This window comes from Carlito syrichta, unplaced genomic scaffold, assembly GCF_000164805.1.
Source record: "Carlito syrichta isolate Samal-C Ts95f unplaced genomic scaffold, Tarsius_syrichta-2.0.1 Scaffold309768, whole genome shotgun sequence".
Classification (NCBI taxonomy): domain Eukaryota; kingdom Metazoa; phylum Chordata; class Mammalia; order Primates; family Tarsiidae; genus Carlito; species Carlito syrichta.
This window is the reverse complement of record NW_007253864.1, coordinates 943014-952758: the sequence shown is the minus strand read 5'-3', so window position 1 is coordinate 952758 and position 9745 is coordinate 943014. Positions and strand designations below refer to the sequence as shown.

Genomic DNA, 9745 nt, shown 5'->3' with positions numbered 1-9745 from the left:
GACGGATCCCAGGCCGGGAGCGAGGGCCTGGCCGCCCCTCCGTGCTCCCGAGAGAGAGTTCGGCAAATTCGGGCCCAGTGCCCCGCAGTGGGTGAAGGTGGTCCCGCTCCAGGCCGGATCCTAGCCCCGGGCTCGCTGCGTGTTGGAAAGCCGCCCACGTGGGAAGCCCGAGCTGCATTTCCGCCCTGGACTGCGCTCCCACCTCCCCGCCCTGGTCCCTGCGAGGCCGCCCAGCGCCCACTAGGTGGCGCCTGCGCTCTAGTGGGCGTCTGCGGGCGCCGGCGAAAGCGACAGCTCGAACCTGAGTCGCAGGATTCCGGGGACTGGAGGGCAGCGCCCGCAGCCAAGGTAGGATTCCTGAGCCCCCGGGCGTTTCCCTAGAACCTCTGCGGTTGGGGTGGGCAGCTCGGCGGCCACCGAGCACTGCTTGCGGTCTGCACAGATGACCAGGGGAGTCGGCGCGGCGGCACGTGTTGTTGCCTGGGGGGACCCGGAGACCCGCTGTCTCCAGCTGGGCCTAGGAGCCTAGCAGAACACCAGGTCGCTGGCACGCAAACATCCTTCCCCAGCCCTTGGCCCTGGAAAGCATGCCTAAATCCCCTAGCAGCAAGTCCTAAAAGCAGAAAGGAGTTGCTGTTGCCCAGAGCCTCTCCAGTGTGGAACTGAGTGCTGATCAGGTCCAGAGCACCACTTCTTAAACTTGTCTGCACACTGGCATTGCTTGGGAGCATTAAAAAATGCTGATGCCCCAGTTTCACCCTCCAGAGACTCAGATATAATTGGTCTGGGCTGGGGCCCGGGACTCTGGATATTAAAATGTTCCCTGGAGATCCCAGCTTGCAGCCAAATTTGAGGGCCCTTGATCTCAAGAGTTAGAGAAAAGCAGAGGACATTTGTTATACACGGGAACCTAATGATTCCTTCCTCCTCCTCTTCCTCCCTTTGGTCCTCCTTCTCCTTCTTTTTCGTGCGCCTTTTAAGCAGGAAATGCCTCTGCCTTTGTACTGTCAAACCTAAGGTAACAAAATACCCTTCCCCCATAGGGTTGGTTCTGAAAGTGTTGAACTACTTATAGTCAGGGGACAGAAAGTGAGAGAAGACGCTGGGGGTGAGGGTAGAAAGAGAGTTGTTTCTCCCACCCAACTGACTGGAGCTGCCTTCATCATTTTGATAAATGTAGCTGAGCTGGCAGAGTAGGAGCCCTTAGAGCTAGCAAAAATGGCCCCTTATATGTATAGGACAGCAAAGTGTTACCAGCATAGGCGTGGAGTCCCCAGAGCCAGCCCTTCCTTAGGTGATGGAACTGCCCTCAGCTTCAGCTTCTATATCTGCATAATGGATACAATAGCACAAAACTTTTTTTTTTTTTTGAGTTGGAGTCTCACTCTGTCGCCCAGACTAGAGTGCAGTTGGCCACTCCTGGCCATCACAGCCTCAACCTGCTGGGCTCCGGTGATCCTTCCGCCTCAGCCTTCCGAGTAGCTGGAACTACAGGCGTGCACTACCACGCCTGGCTAGTTTTGGATTTATTCTAGAGATGAGGTCTTGCCAAGTTCCCCAGGTGGGTCTCGAACCCACGGGCTCAGGCAATCCACTCACCTCAGCCAACCAAAGCGCGGGATTACAGGCTGAGTCACCGAGCCTGGAAGCATAAAACTCTTACTCATTAACAGTAAAAGCTAGTGTAGGCCAGCACGGTGGCTCATGCCTGTAGTCCCAGCACTTTGGGAGGTCGAGGTGGGAGGATTGCTTGAGCCTAGGAGTTAAAAACCAACCTGGGCAATATAGCGAGACTGCGTGTCTACAGAAAACAAGCCTAGCATGGTGGCCCACAGTTGTAGTCCCATCTACTCTGGGGGCTGAGGCGGAAGGATTGCCTTAGCCCAGGAGGTTGAGGCTATGGTGAGCTGTGAGCTGTGATCATTATGTCACTGCACTCTAGCCTGGGTGACAGAGTGATACCTTAACTCAAAAAAAAAAAAAAAAAGCTAGTGTTTACTAAGGGCTCATCCTATGGTGCTCTCTATGCATTGCCACGTTGACTGCTGACCATAACCCTCAAGGTAGCACTAGAAGTATGGCATTTGACAGCTGGGGAAGCCGAGGCTCAGAAAGGCCAAGGAACTTGCTCAAGGTTGTGTAATTAATTAGGGTCAGAGCCCATATTTGAGCCCAGGCAGTCTGCTCCAGAGCCCATGTGCAAAAGAACAGTACTCTGCTGTTTTCCTTACCAAAGGGCACATGGAGAAGGCTCTTAGCACAGGGACAGGCATGGCATGTCTCCGTGAACACTAGCTATCATTGCCGTGCACAAGGCACCCCCCACTGAACTGACTTGTTCGCATATTAAAAATATATTTATTATGGAGCGCCTGCTATATACCAGGCAGTTTTCCAGATTCCAGAGATAAAATGGTAAGACAGAGGCAAACCAGTCCCCTGTGAACTCACACTCTACTGAACAGGAGAAATAGGAAGAAGGCACAGTAGATTCTCATTCGCAAGTTCTGTATTTGCAAATTCGTCTACTCCCTAAAGTGTGTTGGTAACCCCGAATCAACACTTTCACAGTCATATATGGACATGCGCAGAGCAGGGAAAAAGTTGAGTCACCCAAGGAGCATGTTCCTGGCTGAGGTCACACAGGGAACCACTCTGCCTTCTTGTTTCAGCTCTTACACTATAAATAAGTGTCCTTTTTGTGGTCTATTTAGTACCACATTTTTTTGCATTTTCGTGCTTTTTGTTTGTGATTTGGCTGTTTAAAATGTTCCCTGGGCATAGCTAAGGGGACAGTTAAGGGGCTGTCTCGTATTCCCAGACACAAGAAGACTGTGATGAGCCTTACACAGAAAATGTGTGTTAGAGAAACTTCATTCAGGCATGGATTGTAGTGCTTTTGACTGAGTTCAGTGTTGTTGTGTTTTTTTTGAGTCAGAGTCTCACTCCGTCGCCTAGGTTGGAGTACAGTGGCACGCTGTACAGTGGCACGCTCACAGCCACCACAGCCTCGACCTGCTGTGCTCAGGCGATTCTGCCTCAGCCTTCCAAGTAGCTGGAACTACAGGCATGTGCCACCACGCCCGACTAACTTTATGATTTATTGTAGAGATGAGGTTTTGCCATGCTGGTCTCGAACCCCTGAGCTCAGGCAGTCCTCTTGCCTCAGCCTCCCAAAGTGCAGGGATTATAGGCATGAACCACTGCACCCAGCTTGAGTTCAGTGTTAATGAAGCAACAATATATAGTGAATAAGGTAGCTTTGAACAGAAATTCACATAAACCAAAGTTACGCATTGATTTGCCAGACAGGAGTTAGAACAAGGAAAAAGTGTTTGGGGCAGAACATGCAGCATGTGCCAAGGTGGCCAAGAGCTTGGCAAGGTCAGGGAACTTCAGGAGAACCAGTGGGTAGGGAGTGTAGTGGTCAAAGTGTGCACAGGTGCAGTAACACAGTAATGTGTTGGAGAGAGAGGCTGGGGTCAGGTGGCACTGCATTTTGTGGGCAGCTCTCATTTCATCCGATTAGCACAGGAATCCTGGCAGAGAGGCCGGGACCGTTTCCACCTTTGACAAATGACAAAATTGATGTCCTGTACTGTTAAACAGCTTGCCCAAAGTTACACTTCTGGTAAGCAGCAACCTCCCGCCCCACCCCTACCTCAATCTAAGGTTAAGCAGACATTGGGTATTGATTATAGGTCTCAGAACATGCTCCTAGGCTGGAGGTTTGGTTTGTTTCGAGGAGGAATCAGTAACCAAGTGGTTGCAAACTCCATCGAGTGTGGATGAGGCCAGCTGGGGTAGTGGCAGGGTATGGAGAAGCAAAGTCCTCATGTCCTTAAAGGAAGAAAAATATCCCTGGCATAAAGATATGCATGTCTCAATGAAAGAGTCTTAGATCCCTGTGGAGGGCAGGGGTAGTGAGGTGGTCATAAAGGGGTAGCGGAATAAATGTGAAGTTCTGATCCAAACTGCTCCCTGGATACTAGGTCTGGTGACTGGCCTCCCTATTCATGGGCAGCCAGACCTCAGTCTGCCTCTTGTCCTTGCAGGATAATGATCTTGAACAGGGAACAGCACACTTTTTTCTGTAAAGGTGCACGTAGTATATATGTTGAGCTTTGTGGCCTCTAAGGTCCTCTCTTAACATCACCAGTGGGTTCTTGGAAACTGTACCTTGAAGCAATATGACGTCCATTGGGTCCTCAAATAATGTTGTTTCATTATAACGTGTTGAGAGTAAAAGCAGCATAGACGACATGTAAACAAAGGAGTGTATCTAGGTTCCAAGAAAACTTTATGGGTACTGATGTTTGAATTTCTCATAAATTTTGTATCACAAAATGTTATTCTTCTTTCAATTTTTTTTTTCAACCACCAACATGTAAAAACCATTCTTAGCTGTAAACTGTACAAAAACAGGCAGTGGGCCGGATGTGACCTATGGCTATCTAGTTTGCTGACTCTTGATCCAAAATCATGGGACCTATGGGTTAGAAGAATTCTAAGTATCCACCTCGTTGAATCCTTACCTTGCTTGTGAATCTCCATTGAACATTCTTAGCCATTCTTGAGTGTCCCAATGAAATGGAACTTACTATCTCGCTGGGCAACTCATTCCATTGTCAGAAGCTTTTAAACCATCTCATAGTTGGGGCTTCCCCAAAAACAGATCACGAGAAGAGGATTTGAGTGCCAGAAAAATTATCTGGAAAGTGATCCCAGAAAGCCCAGTGAGAGTGAAGGAAACTGAGGAAGGAGGAAAAACCAATAAAGGAAGTACTGATGGAATGCCACTGGGCAGTGGGAGCTCAACCCCTCAGGACCTTGGAGAGACTGTAGAACACATTTCAGAACTGTCCCACGAAGAGGTAAGGAAGCAAGGGTATTTCCCCAGCTCCTGTCCCTCATTGGTTGAGAGTTGTCCCACTCACTGTCTACTAAACACACCCTGTGATCAGAAGATAACTTAAGACAGAACGAAGTGAGAGGCAGTTGGTGCGTCTGGAAACCGTCTGCAGGTAAACCTCTGGGGTGTGCTGAGGCATATGGGTCGGGCCCCCACAGCATCTGCTACACAGTGTTTCTGACTTTGCTTTCTAAGATGTGCTACTCATACTACTGAAGACCTTGTGAGATGATTTGGTACAGCACAGGGAGAGACACACTAAAGAGCATGAAGTCTCAGAACAGGAAAGATACTCTCTTTTTAAGTCGTCTCTTTGATCCTGCCCTGCCTGCCTCAGCACCCTCAGGCTGCCCTCTCCCCAGAGCAAGTGCTCCACCCACACTGGCCTTTCACTTCCTTGACTTGCTAGACTCTTCCTTCTGACTGCACATAACAGGGGAAGTCTGAGTGAAGTCCCAGTATGCTCTCCTAATACTTGCTTATCTCCTTTTTAATTGGAAAGACAGCAGTCCTCCAATTAGGGCATTTAACAGGCAAGAGTAGGTGTGACCATTTAGTTTTGTTTAACATTGTTAAAACAGTAACAATCTGGGAGGCTGAGGCTAGAGAATTGCCTAAACCCAGGGGTATGAGACCTTGGGGAGACCTCATCTCTACCTAACTCAAAAAATTAGCTGGGCTTGGTGGCGCACACCTGTAGTTCAAGCTACTCCGAAGGCTGAAGTGGAAGGATCACCTGAACCAAGCAAGTCGAGGCTGTGGTGGCTGTGAGCGTGCCACTGCACTCCAGCCTGGGCAACAGAGTTAGACTCTGACTCAAAAAAAAAAAAAAAATCGAATAACATTGTTTTATTTTATGTTTATCTTTACAGTTTCCTCCTATACATGGCAATTGGTACTCCCTTTGCATGTACAGTCGTAATAAAAAGTTTTCTTTAAAATAAATTTACATAAATCATATCGCCATTTAAAGAAAAATATTAAATGATAGGTAAAATAGATAAAATATAATAATAATCACCACTTATTGAGCACTTACTAGGTACTTGATGCTCCTCTAAGCACTTTACATGTATAAGTCAATTAATCCTTACCAATATGGGTTAAGTACTATTTGAGAGAGGTACTATTATTAGCCCCATTTTACTGCTGAGCAAACAGGCATAGGGAAGTTAAGTAACTTGCCTGAGGTTATATAGCTAGTAAATGACAAGCTGGGAAATAAACCCAGATGGGGCCGGGCTTGGTGGCTCAGTCTGTAATCCCAGCACTTTGAGAGGCCTCGACCTTCTGGGCTCAGGTGATTCTCTCTCCTTGGCTTCTTGAGTAGCTGAGACTGCAGGCACATGCCACCATGCCTGGCTTCTTTTTTTAATTTTTTGTAGAGACAGGGTCTCACTATGTTGCCCAGGCTGGTCTTGAACTCCTGGGCTCAAGCAATGATCCTGTCTCAGCCTCCCAAAGTGCTGGGATTACAGGAGTGAGTCACCATGCCTGGCTCAGAGTCTGTGCGGTTTTTTTTTTTTTTTGAGTTGGTGTCTCACTGTGTCGCTCAGACTGGAGTGCAGTGGCATGCTCCTGGCCACTGCAGCCTCAACCGGCTAGGCTCTGGTGATCCTTCTGCCTCAGCCTTTCAAATAGCTGGAACTACAGGTGTGCGCTACCACGCCCAGCTAATTTTTTCTGATTTATTGTAGAGATGAGGTCTCGCCAATTTGCCCAAGCGAGTCTTGAAGCTGCGGGCTCAGGCAATCCACTCACCTCAGCCTCCCAAAGCGTAGGATTACAGGCTGAGCCACCGAGCCCGACTGAGTCTGTGCTTTTAACAGCAGGATTATACTGTTTCTCATAAATTTGACAAAAGAAAAAAAAATGTGAAGGTGATTTTTTTTTTAACAACTGAAGTTAGAGAAAAACTACCTTAAAAGGCTTCTCATTTTATTTTATTTTTGAGTTGGAGTCTCACTCTTGTCCCCCAGGCTGGAGTGCAGTGGTATCTTCACGGCCACCCAGCGTCGACCTGCAGGGTTCTGGCAGTCCTTCTGCCTTAGCCTTCCAAGTAACCGGAACTACAGGTGCACGCTACCAGCCTGGCTAATTTTTGATTTATTGTAGAGACGAGGTCTCACCAAGTTGCCCAGGCTGATCTTGAACCCGCAGGCTCAGGCAATCCACTCACCTTGGCCTCCCAAAGTGCTGGGATTACAGGCTGAGCCACCAAGCCTGGCCAGGTTTCTCATTTTAATCTGTCTTCTTGTAGCTACCACCCCTTGGTTACCATACTTTCTTCTGGAGCCTCAGAGAATAAATCTGTCCCCTTTTCATCTCTATAGTCCTTCAGATATTTGATGACAGTGAACTGGTTGGCCTTCCCGGATCTTCCCTGCTCTACATGAAACATTGCCAGTTCCTTCTACTTATTTTGTTTCTCGTGTTCTTGGCATCATCCTCTGAACACGGGACTTCTTCCTTATTCTTTTTTTAATCCAACAGAACCTATAAAGTTAGTTTTGTTGCTGTAGCACTTTTTTTCTTTCTTTCTTTCTTTTTTTTTGTGGCATATCTCTCACAGCTCATTTTGGAATTAGAGTAGGTGGCTTTGATTGGAGTGACTGATGTGATAGAAGGCAGCTCAATAGTGACCATAGTGATGTCAAAAGAGGTCAGCTAGTCCATCAAGGAGAAACCACAGGGCCAACATCACAGGGGACTGGAGGCTGGTGATCCCAGTTCTTTGCAGACCAGAGATGGAGGTTTTTTTTTTTTTTTTTTGAGTTGGAGTCTCACTCTGTTGCCCAGACTGGAGTGCAGTGACTGCTCCCAGCCACTGCAGCCTCGACCTGCTGGGCTCCAGTGATCCTTCTGCCTCAGCCTTCCAAGTAGCTGGAACTACAGACGTGCACTACCACGTCTGGCTAATTTTTGATTTATTGTAGAGATGAGGTCTTGCCAAGTTGCCCAGGTGAGTCTCAAACCCACGGACTCAGGCAATCCACTCATCTCAGCCTCCCAAAGTGCTGAGATTACAGGCTGAGCCACCGAACTCGGCCCGAGATGGAGGTTCTTGAATACACTTGGAGCTAATCAGGCTGAAAGGGGTAGACTCACCAGATTCACAGGAGCCTGTTGAAGAAGCCAGACCACAAAGATATTAAATCACATTGGTGAAGCAACTGCAAAGCAGTCTGAAACCTGCATGCCAACTTGTCAGCACATTCTTTCCCCTGCAGGAAAGTCCACGTGAAAAACCAAATTCTATTTAGAAGGCTGGATTTTATGGAATCAATGCAAGGCAGGCAAGGTGAATGACTTTAATAGCCAGGAGAGCCTAAACAGCTTATACCCTCTGAGGGAAATAGGAGTCCAGAATGGCAGCCCTGCTGGTATAATTCTCCATCCCTGTGCTCATGGCAGACATGACTAATCAATTAACCCACCTGTTTCTTATCAAGAGCGTATTCCAGGAAGCTCTGGCCAGACCACTGAGCTGCCTGTGATGCTTAAGAAGGTTTTCAGAGCTGGACTCGGTGGCTCAGGCTGTAGTCCCGCGTCTTGGGTGGCTGAGGTGAGTGGATTGCCTGAGCCCATGGGTTTGAGACCCACCCGGGCAACTTGGCGAGACCTCATCTCTACAATAAATCAAAAAAATTAGCCGGGTGTGGTAGCACGTGCCTGTAGTTCTAGCTACTTGGAAGGCTGAGGGGGAAGGATCGCCGGAGCCCAGCAGGTCAAGGCTGCGGTGTCCGGAAGCGGCCACCGCACTCTAGTCTGGGTGACCGAGTGACACTCCAACTCAAAAAAAAAAGAGTTTTCAGAGCTCCCACTACTCTGGACAATGTGGACAGACGTGCAAAGATTTGCCCTTTGGTATCGTTTTTTTTTTTTTTGAGTCTCTGTCGCCCAGGCTGGAGTGCAGGAGCACGTTCACCTCCACCCCAGCATCAACCTGCTGGGTTCCGGTGATCCTTCTGCCTCAGTCTTACAAGCAGCCGGAACTATAGGTACATACCACCACAGTTAATTTTTTTTTTTTAATTGTAGAGACAAGGTCTCGCCAAGTTTCCTGGCTGGTCTCGAACCCACGGGCTCAGGCAATCCACTCACCTCAGCCTCCCAAAGTGCTAGGATTACAGGCTGAGCCACAGAGCCCAGCCTGGTACTGTTTTTTTTTTTTTTTGAGTTGGAGTCTCACTCTGTCACCCAGACTGGAGTGCACTGTCTGCTCCTGGCCACCGCAGCCTCAACCTGCTGGGCTCCGGCGATCCTTCTGCCTCAGCCTTCCAAGTAGCCGGAATTACAGGTGTGCGCTACCACGCCCGGCTAATTTTTTGATTTTATTGTAGAGATGAGGTCTCGCCTGCCCAGGCGGGTCTTGAACCTGCGGGCTCAGGCAATCCACTCACCTCAGCCTCCCAAAGGCGCGGGATTACACATCACCATTTCTCTCTACCTGTTATTCCTTCAGTTTATGTTAATATACTTGGCCTGTTTTTTGTTTTCTGTTTTTGTCAAGTCTTGATTTGATTTCCAGGCCTTGCTCTTCCAGCTCTGTCCAGAGACACATCCTGTTCTGTCCTTAAGGAATTCTGCAGGTCAATAATCACAGATGTGTGCGTTCCACTGATAAATACTTGCCTCACATTTTGGGGTGACTTACTATGTATTCCCAAGTAAGAACCTCTTGCAACAATAAATCAAAAAATTAGCTGGACATGGTAGCACGTGCCTGTAGTTCTGGCTACTTGAAGGCCCAGCAGGTCGACACTGGGGTGACTGTGAGCGTGCCACTGCTCTCCAGTCTGGGTGACAGAGTGAGACTCCAACTCAAAAAAA

At 48.4% G+C, this 9745-nt stretch overlaps 1 protein-coding gene across 1 annotated transcript in view; it reads left to right on the top strand.

Moving 5' to 3' along the window:
• Nucleotides 1-275: 275 nt before the first annotated feature.
• CHD9 (chromodomain helicase DNA binding protein 9) overlaps nt 276-9745 on the top strand; it is a 286505-nt gene continuing 277035 nt past the window's right edge. The window contains exon 1 of the mRNA XM_021717459.1: nt 276-348. The gene's annotated coding sequence lies outside the window, so the exon portion shown is untranslated. The remainder of the gene's footprint in view (nt 349-9745) is intronic.